Source organism: Eretmochelys imbricata, chromosome 6, assembly GCF_965152235.1.
Source record: "Eretmochelys imbricata isolate rEreImb1 chromosome 6, rEreImb1.hap1, whole genome shotgun sequence".
NCBI classification, from domain to species: Eukaryota; Metazoa; Chordata; order Testudines; family Cheloniidae; genus Eretmochelys; species Eretmochelys imbricata.
The window spans coordinates 65079846-65090614 of NC_135577.1; positions in this window are offsets into that span (position 1 = coordinate 65079846).

Genomic DNA, 10769 nt, shown 5'->3' on the forward strand with positions numbered 1-10769 from the left:
AGACAAAGATGAGGAGGGAACAAAGTGTACCAGTACGTGAGGCCCTTGCAATAGCTGGAAATGATTAAATGAGCTATACCTGATAATTCTAGCAAGTGACCTGCACTCATGCAGCAGAGAAAGGTGAAAACCCTCCAAGGTTCTGGAGCCAATCGGATCTGGGAGGAAATTCCTCCCTGACCCCACATAAAGTGATTAGTTAGACCCTGAGCATGGGAGCAAGAACCAGCCACTCAAGCAGCTGAGAGAGAGAGAGAACGCTCAGAACCCTCCCAACCCAATGTCCCATCTTCTGCCATGGTCTTCCCTGATGCTTCAGAGGAAGAAGATTTAAAAAAAAAACCAAAAAAAAAAAAACCTTCTTCCTTTGTCTTTGAGAAACAGGTTTACCTACTCCCCAGACTTGTCTGGTAAACACACTTGTCATAATTTCAGCTGATGTTCATAACTTTACACATACTGTTGCTATATGCATTTCACCATGATACTCTTGACCTGCAAGTTATTAGTTTTCAGGTGATACCTCACAAGGCATATTCTGTACACAGATTTTGACAGTGTGTAGGGGATGAATACAGGGTGCATTCTGTCACAATCTCCCAGAATACCCTGGGGAGGAAAAAAATCCACTTCTTACCCCTGCCAGTGGCCAGCTGAAACCCTGAAGTATGAGCTTTAGGAACATAAAACAGAAATGGCCGAGCCCTGCCCACTGCCATCACAAGCACTGTCACCTAGGGGTGACAGTGGACGAGAAGCTGGATATGAGTCAGCAGTGTGCCCTTGTTGCCAAGAAGGCCAATGGCATTTTGGGATGTATAAGTAGGGGCATAGCGAGCAGATCGAGGGACGTGATCGTTCCCCTCTATTCGACATTGGTGAGGCCTCATCTGGAGTACTGTGTCCAGTTTTGGGCCCCACACTACAAGAAGGATGTGGATAAATTGGAGAGAGTCCAGCGAAGGGCAACAAAAATGATTAGGGGTCTAGAACACATGACTTATGAGGAGAGGCTGAGGGAGCTGGGATTGTTTAGCCTGCAGAAGAGAAGAATGAGGGGGGATTTGATAGCTGCTTTCAACTACCTGAAAGGGGGTTCCAAAGAGGATGGCTCTAGACTGTTCTCAATGGTAGCAGATGACAGAACGAGGAGTAATGGTCTCAAGTTGCAGTGGGGGAGGTTTAGATTGGATATTAGGAAAAACTTTTTCACTATGAGGGTGGTGAAACACTGGAATGCGTTACCTAGGGAGGTGGTAGAATCTCCTTCCTTAGAGGTTTTTAAGGTCAGGCTTGACAAAGCCCTGGCTGGGATGATTTAACGGGGAATTGGTCCTGCTTCGAGCAGGGGGTTGGACTAGATGACCTTCAGGGGTCCCTTCCAACCCTGATATTCTATGATTCTAAGCAACCCTGTCCTACAATGGCACTCGTAAATGTGTCCAGCACTTTCTTAAAACTAATTGTGTTGTTTGCCCTCTTGAGGCCTAGTGGGGGGCTGTTCCAGAACCTCACTCCTTTGATGGTTAGAAACCACCTAATTTCCAGCCTGACTTTGTTCCTGGCCAGTTTATACCCATTTATTCACATGCCAACATTGTCCTTTAGCTTAAATAGCTCTCCACTCCGCCCCGGTATTTACCCCCCTGATGTATTTATAAAGAACAATCATATTCCTTCTCAGCTTTCTTTTGGCTAGGCTAAACAAGCCAAGTTCCTCCCGTCTCCTCTCATAAGATAGGCCCTACAGTCCCCATATCATAACAGCTCTTCCCTGCAGCTGTTCCAGTTTGAATGCATCTTTCTTAAACATGGGTGATCAGAACTGTACAAAGTATTCCAAATGAAGTCTTACTAGTGCCTTGCCCAATGGCATTAATACCCCTCCCCCCCACTGGAAATGCCTCACCTGATACATCCTAGGAGCGCATTTGCCTTTTTCACAGCTGTAGCACATTGGTGGCTCATAGTCATCCTGTGATGGACCCGGACACCCAGGTCTTGTTGCTCCTCTGTCCATCTCTGCTGCCAAGCAGTTTAAAATTTATTCTAAAATTAAAGTCAAGATACACTAAATCTAAACTAAAAACCTCAACCTGGAATCAATGAACTGCATGGCTAACCTACCAATTCACACCACAGGATTTTCTGTTGCACCCCAGCTGCTATCCTTCTTGGCTTATCTTAGGCCCTGATCCTGCAATGCAATCTGCTAGTGCATAGATTTTTGAGGCTGGAGGGCTCCCATTGAAGTCAGGGCAGGACTGGGCTCATAGATTATATGCTTGTCCTTGCAGAACCCTTGTCTTTTCTCTGTCTGCAAAGTGCCATGCTCACCAATGGTGATATGGAAACAATTATTCCAACCCTACAGCTTTACATGGATTTGCAATGTAAAGCAGTAACATCCGCCAATAGGTCAGCAGCTAAGGGAAATGATCCACCTAGTGCAATAACACCATTTATCACCATCAACCAGATTGGCCCCTCCCACAGAATAAAACCTGGCAGGGTCTTTGGGTGGGAGAATTCTGTGAGGTCTACCTTAGTGAGTTTTCCCTAAATTGTTCCATTGCATGTGTGAGGGCGGGAGACTTTGCTCCCCCCATGCAAAAGCAGGCAGTTCCACGCTAGACTATGCAGTTTCCCCAGATCTACACAGACCGTAGGCATTCAGGGAGGCCCTAAGCCCTCTACATAAAGCCCCATCTTTTGGTTCCCATGGCCACGCTAATAAGATCTTCTCCCACCCATGGCTGCCTCTGAAACTCCCTTCCTTCTTTAAGGTGCTCTTGAAGTATATTTTGAGTCTGCTCTTTTGTGTCCTTGAGTGTATCTGATGGTTTGAACAGTAAAGCCTGCTAGCCCATTTCTAGGGTACATCGGCCTCCATGTAACATGCTTAAACCTATTATGTGGAAAGGCTTGAAAAGGAATTCTGTGGCTGGCAAAGGAAGTTTTGTGATGACAAATCACTGTTTCACTCAGGGCATTTTTTAGAACGGTGGTTCACAAACTGTGGTTCCCTGGACAACTGTTGGCCTGCAGGGCAGCTCCTCCTCCTCTCTGCGTCCAGCTGCTTCTATGGTTGCCCAAGGTCCACATCGCACACAAGAGCCCAGGTGCTTAGAGAAGTAAATGAAAACAAGGAGGAGGAGCCATGCAATCTGCACCAGTGTCAACCACTCCTACATAAGAGGAGATGGAGAGGAAAAGGAAACTGTCCTCAGAGCCAGAAGCAGAACAGTTGAGAATAACTGTATGTAACCCACTGTCAGTGTATGTTAGGTGTCTCCCGCTGTGTGCCCCGTACACAGAGAAGAGAGGCCTCAGCTACAGAGCCTGGCTCTTTCCCTCAAGCTGTAGACATTTGTGCTTCTAGCTCTGGATGTTGCTGTGTCAATCTCTAGTTTCTGTCGAGATGGTGGGCACCCTGTAAAAATTGTCCTATGATTACTTTTCCATGCGAGCAATTGCTGTAGTTGTCATGGGGAGGGAAGGTGATTCTTGCCAGTGGGGATGTGGCGGGAGCACAGCACAAGACAGTCCCTCTCTCAAGAAGTGGGCTACACTCGGAAAGTTTGTGGTAGACTCACTTCAACAGAGCCTAAATACAAGTCCGCTGTTAATATTTGCCTTGAAAATCAATGAGTTCCGCTGATATGTTTTGCCAAGGGCTTTCCAGGTGGTTGCTAAAGTGATTGTTGTTCTTTAGGTTGTTGTGATTAGTGGAGGGATATTTCTGCAATCCGTGTGTTCATATCAAGCCGGGAAGGGATTGCTACTGCTCACCTTTTGCTTAATTCCATAGTCAGGTGTCCTCCAGGACTGCCTCTGTGACTGGAGGGAGTGACTGAGCCGCAGGAAACAGCTGCAGTCAGTGAGGTCTTTTCCCCAGGGGTTAATATGTCTAACCAGAAAGCAAAATGAGTTACCTTACCAGAAAGCTAACAGAAAAGCATCCCATCTTGTGGGTAAACCCAATCCTGTGGCCACCAGGTGTTGAGCCCCACAGGCTCTCTTCTACAGCTGCCCTTCTAGCCCTTCCCCTGAGCTTATACGCAAGAGGAGGAAATAGTAGTGTTGGAGTTAACCCCTTGTTCACTGGTGAGCAGGCAGTACCACTGGTGCGCACTGCCCCCGTGATATAGCATTTCTTTCTTCAGCCTGCATGGGGTCACTAATGATCTTTCCCCGGTCAACTCTATAGTCACATTTCTGCTTGAAGTGTTTTCAAGGTGTTGATGTTTTCTGGAATTCAGGAACAGTTTTCTCTTTGAGCTGGTTGTGTGCTTTGGATGGGGCTTTGTGTAGAGTCACTTTGGCTTCTGCACTGCTAGTTTCCCTTCCCAGTGCCCTGTCCTAGCCTGATGGCGTGACATTCTGATACCTTGCTTGGGGAGCCTCTCTGAAAAGGAGTGGACTGCACTGCTGTTGTCTGAGAATAGGATTGGATGCTGTCATCTCTGCTTCATCTAGTCAATACGGTTTAATTGTTAAAACTCTAAAAGGTACGAATATAAATCTCTCTTGGGAAATTGCCCAGGGAGATTGGAGTGGCAGGCGAGTCACACCCCTTCCTGGGACTGCAGGAAGAGTCAGAGGAGCTGGGTTTGCCCGACTCCCCAACCCTGCCGCGGGGACAGGTAAACACTAATGGAAGTAGCAGGGACAGGTGATCTTTCCCTGGGAAGCACCAGAGACCAGAAGAGGGAGTGAGCAGGGACAGATGATTTCCTTGTAGTTGCTGCTGCTTTCCAGTCTGTTAGTTGGGTGGCTAGCAGGGCTCCTGGAAGCCCTCTGCAGGAGCTGCTGCTTGTTATGGAGTCCAGCCCCAGTCCTTTCCTGTGGGTCGCAAACAGCAGCAGGGGAGACAGAGGAAAATATTTTTCAAAAGCCCACACAAAACAAACGTGGTAATAAAAAAGCAACCAAAAAAAAAAAAGAAAGAAAGAGAGAGAGAAAGAAAGAAAGAAAAAAGGGCCAGGGGCCTTGGGGACAAGAGCTGCTTTTGTTAGGTTTGGATGAAACTGGTCACTTTGCAGTTGCTAATGTCCCTTTAAGAAAAATACATTAGATTCCATAAGCATTGATGAAAATGCTACCCCAAGGGAGCTTGTATTGTGGTCACTCCTGAAAGCGTATAGCCACCTGCCGGCCAAAGTCAGTATTAGTACACAGACAATAGTGCACTGGGCAGCCCTTCACTCGCATGCTAAGGCTCTCTCTTTGCTAAGTCCCATCGAGTAGCTAAGTCTCACTGATACCCTACTCACTTTCAGATGCAGCATGGGACAATGAGAAGGTTGGGAAAATTACCAAGAAAGAAGGTGCAGCCATCCAAAAGCTGAGCCCTCCTGCAGCAAGATTTAGGAGCAGGATTATTTGAGACAACAAAATGTAGTTCCAGTGGGAAGGGAAAGCATTTCAGTTCAGAAAAAGCCACCACTCCCATCTTACCCTCCCTCACCCCCTCCCATCGTACACTATTTCTTGTACATGGAGACAGAACACAATGCTATGACTTCATGCAGTACGACTGACAACTAAAAACAGGAACAAAACAAATTCCCTGATAGCCAAAGTACCCCTGATTGTGGGTCAGCATGTCTGTTAAAGGATGTCACCTTTTCCCACACATGACACATGCACATTAATAGGCAAAAGAAAGATCTTGCTGTCTGCAGGTGAACTTAAGTCCTGTTTCTTGGTTAGGCTGTTCTGAGAGAGCTGGGTTTCTCAGCTGTGAAATAGGAACATAAGAATTAACATCTCAGCCAGTGTCCAACCCCAGCTGCTTCAGAAAAGGGTATGAAACTGGATCACTAACTGGTTAAAAGATAGGAAACAAAGGGCAGGAATAAATGGTCAGTTTTCAGAATGGAGAGAGGTAAATAATGGTATGTTCAGGGGTCTGTTCAGGGACCAGTGCTGTTCAACGTATTCATAAATGGGGTAAACAGTTAGGTGGCAAAATTTGCAGATGACACAATTCCTCAAGATAGTATCAGCGGAGTAGCCGTGTTAGTCTGTATCCACAAAAACAATGAGGAGTCTGGTGGCACCTTAAAGACTAACAGATTTATTGAAAGAAGTGGGGTTTTTTACCCACAAAATCTTATGCCCAAATAAATGTCTTTATGTCTTAAATGTCTTTAAGGTGCCACCAGACTCCTCATTGTTTTCAAGATAGTTAAGTCCAAAGCAGACTGCGAAGCGTTACAAAGGGATCTCACGAAACTGGGTGACTGGGCAACAAAATGGCAGATTAAAATCAATGTTGATAAATACAAAGCAATGCACATTGGAAAACATAATCCCAACTATATATATAAAATGATGGAATCTAAATTAGCTGTCACCACTCAAGAAAGAGAGCTTGGAGTCATTGTGAATAGTTCTCTGAAAACATCCACTGAATAAGCAGCGGCAGTCAAAAAGGCTAACAATGTTGGGAATCATAAGGAAAGGGATAGATAATAAGACCGAAAATATCATACTGCCTCTGCATAAATCCATGGTACGCCTACATCTTGAATACTGTGTGCATCTCTGCTCACCCCTTCTCAAAAAAGATATACTGGAATTGAAAAAGGGCAACAAAAATGATTAGGGCTATGGAACAGCTTCCGTATGAGGAGAGATTAATAAAACTGGTACTTTTCAGCTTGGAAAAGAGACGACTAAGAGGGGATATGACAGAGGTCTATAAAATCATGGGTGGTGTGGAGAATGTAAATAAGGAAGTGTTATTTATTTACCACTTCTCATAACACAAGAACTAGGGGTCACCAAATGAAATTAATAGGCAGCAGGTTTAAAACAAAATACTTCCTTTTGTTTTTCACACAACGCACAGTCAGTCTGTGGACTCTTTGCCAGAGGCTGTTGTGAAGGCCAAGACTATAACAGGGTTCCAAAAAGAACTAGATAAGTTCATGGAGGAGAGGTCCACCAATGGCTATTAGCCAGGATGGGCAGGGATGGTGTCCCTAGCCTCAGTTTGCCGGAAGCTGGGAATGGGCAACAGGGGATGGATTGCTTGATGATCACCTGTTCTGTTCATCCCCTCTAGAGCACCTGGCATTGGCCACTGTCAGACTACAGGCTACTGGGCTAGATGGACCATTGGTCTGACCCAGTATGGCCACTCTTATGTTCTTATGAAACTGTGCTCCTTTTCTCTCCTGCAGCTTCTATTGCTGAACAATAACATGGAGAGAAAAATGCTTCCCAACCCCAGCTAATTTAAGCCCTAAAGCATGGAAATATGATGTGCTGTGTTCCACCCAGATTTGGTTATGTTTCAGTAGTGGCTGAAATGGTTGCTAGAAAGGGAGGGTGAGAACATGTGGGTGTTGGTGTATGGACTGTTTTTCAGAATGCTGATCCCCTGCAACTCCCAGTGAAGTGGATGCTCAGCACTTCTGAAAATCAGACCAGAAGCTTAGAAAGTGCTGTTAGGTCCCTCTGAATGGCTCCTTATGCAGGTGTAGGGGTGGCTCCCTTCCATTCTCTCCTCTCCCACTTTTAACCTCCCTGCACACTTGAACCCAGTGACCCCTTGTCAGCTGTCTCAGTGGAGAGGGTGAGGAATTGATGAGCCAAGCAGACTGAACTCAGGTGTAATTAAAGGGGAGCATGGGACACACTTGTCCCATTCAACTTTCTCCCAAGGGAAGGAGTGCGGTTGTGTTCCCTTCTCCACTCTGCTCTATAGCAAGTGGGCCTCTTGATACCCCCCTCACCTCTGCCCCCCTCTTGACTGCAGTGCAGAGAGAAAATATAACATAGTCAGCAGAGGAACCTCAAGGGAACTGTCCCTGGCTATTGCTCTCACACCTGGACCAGGACACGGGCTCAAGATTAGGGCCTCAGGGATAATGGCCAGTGAGTCTTGCTCTGGAGAATAAACAGAAATCACATAGTGGAAGAGATAAATTAGGGGGGCATCTGGAAAGGGATGGTGTCACATTTTAGAGGAGGAGAAGGGCAGAAGAGTTGGAGGGTTAGAGCAGAGGAAAAGAGAAAGAACAATAAGAATATAGGCAAGAGATGGGGGCTCTGGGGAGAAGAAGAGGCAAGAAATTGGGGCTTTGTTGGAGCCGGAAGGGAGCAAGTGGAACTTTGGGGACAAGAGGGTGAGATCCCAGTAGGGAAGGGGAAGAGGGAAATGGGGCTTTTTAGTGCCCTGCATAGGAATAAAGTGGCCGTGCGACTTTTTTACTGTTTATGCTTCAGAGAGAAGGCCCAAAAGGGTGGTTTGGCTCTTGGTTTTTGTTTGTTTTTCAAGCTAGGAATTCTGATCCTGCCTTCGCTGTCAGACTGTGGGTGACTGGAGAGCTGTCAGAATCATGCACGCATAGGGCAGCACAAGCTCCTGTGAACTAGTGAGAGGGGAAATGATTTTCATTCAAGCCACTTAAAACTCTCTCGGTTTGGTATTTGTAAACACCTATTTAATTAAGACAATTGGGAGAGAGGCTGTATGTTAAGGAACCTCCGCCCACATCCCGTTCAGTGAGGGCTACTCAGAAAATAAAGTGCACGGCTGAGTCACCCAGCCAACCCTCAAAGGCCTGGTCTCCACACAGTTTTTGTGCCAGTGTAACTATGTCGATTAGGGGTCTGACTGATTTTTTTACCGATATAATTAGACTGGTACAGCCCCTAGTGTGGACATAATTATACTGGTATAGAAGGGCCTTACCCCAGTATAGCTTTAGGCCACTACAGACTTCTGCTAGCATATCTATGTTGGTCAGGGGTATGAAGAGGTGTGATTCATGACCAGTACAGTGGTGGCAGCAAAAGCCCCTAGTGTAGGTGCAGTTATACCAGCAAAATTGCACGTTTACTTTTAGCTTTGTTCACCCATGTGGGGGTGTTTTACCGCTTATACTGCTACAGAGCGCAGCGTTGCTGGTTTGGCTGTGTCCACAGTAGGAGTGCTTTGCTGGTATCGTTTACTGGTATAGGAATAGCAGTATAGTGCTTCGTGTGTAGGCATAGCCTTATTCCCCATCCCATACAGGAATAGCTATACTGGTATAAAATTCTTTCTAATTGTGTCCACACTCGTGGGATGTTCTGCTTTAACTATACCTGTATTGTTAAAGTCATACACCTTGGGTGTGTAGACAGACCCTAAGCAATAAAGGCAAGACTTAACAATTCTGATATTTCCCAGCATGTCTTTTCTTCCAGCTAATTAGGACAGCTGCTGCAAAATTAAAATTATCCACTTGTGTGAATGTCAGACACTAATGTTCTTTTTTTTTTTTTCTAACAGCTGCTTGAGAGCCCATGATTATATTCTTACTCACCCACATCTTGGGATGAAAAGGAGAGGGGAGTTTTTATTTCTAGCTGGGGTGTGGGTGGATAATGAAAGGACCTGCCAATATTGTCTTTAGAAATAGTTGTGTCCCCCCCCCCGCCCCAGTGAATGGTGAAGATGAATCAATGACTAATTGTTCCAGCTGGATCCATGCACGGTGTGGGTAGGCCCTATCTACGTACCCCCACACGTTGTTCTGCCAAAGCAATTCAGTTTTCGATCTATGACACTATTCAAGGTCTAATCCCCCACTGGTCTGCCCGTATACCTCAGTTCAGATGTGTAGCATCCCATTCTGTTCCAGTCCTGAGTTGCCACTCCCTACAGCTTTTCCAGTGCATGACCTCCAGCACTCCAGGCTGTCTCACGCATATGCCCTCACATAGTTCTGCCTCACAGGACCTCTGGTACAACTTGCTGTTCCAGTCCATTGGTTGCCAATGGCAGAGGACATGCTAAGCCGTCCAACTTTAGATGCCGTTTATTTTTGTGATTTTTATCGGTTTTCTTTGCTTTTGAGCATTCTCTTTGTTTGGCAGTTTACTTCTATTGTTTAAAGTGGAGGGCTGATAGTCACACTTCCGGGGTGGAGAAGTACTGGTCCACGTTGGAATATTGGATTGCATACCACAGATCATTTGGAATCCTTATCAACCAATCCTAGTGCTGTATTTTTTGGAATTGCTCTAACAAATCTCAGCTCTTCTTCAGCTGATGCTATTTTGCAAATGATTTAGCATAATACCCTGAATATGCAAGCACATGGGAATCCCTGGGGAAACCACTTACATCAAAGAAGTAACCATGATTTACTTTACTTAACAGTGTTGCTCTTTTTCATGTTTAATGGCTCACGTCCATGCTCTGTATCTCATTCTTTCAGCCTGTCTCTTTATGCTCCTATGTATTGATCCCTGCATGTGATTCTCTCAGTTACTATTCCTATTCCTGACTCCTAGCCACAAGCAAAATCCTAACAGTAGAAATCCAACCGAACGAAAGGTCATTGGAGCTTTGGGATTCACACATATGCAACTCTCTACTCTACCAGGGCATCTACACAGGAGCATCTACGGAAGGTACAAGGTCCCTCCTGTCCCACTGCCTGTAATTGTGCAGTTAGCCGTGCCTCTCTCTAGGGCTGGTGGGGCTACGTCCCACCAATAATACCCCAGCCCTGAGCCAGGTCTGACTAAAGTAGCTTTGTGGTATATCTAGGGTTACTAACTTTCTAATTGCACAAAACTGACACCCTTGTACCGCCCCTGGCCCGCCCCTTCCCTGAGGCCCACCCCTGCTTACTCCATCCCCCTCCCTCTATTACTTGCTCTCCCCCACCCTAACTCACTCAGTCATTTTCACCAGTCTGGGGCAGGGGTTGGGGTGCGGGAGGGGCTGAGGACTCCGGCTGGGGGTGCCAGTTCTGGGG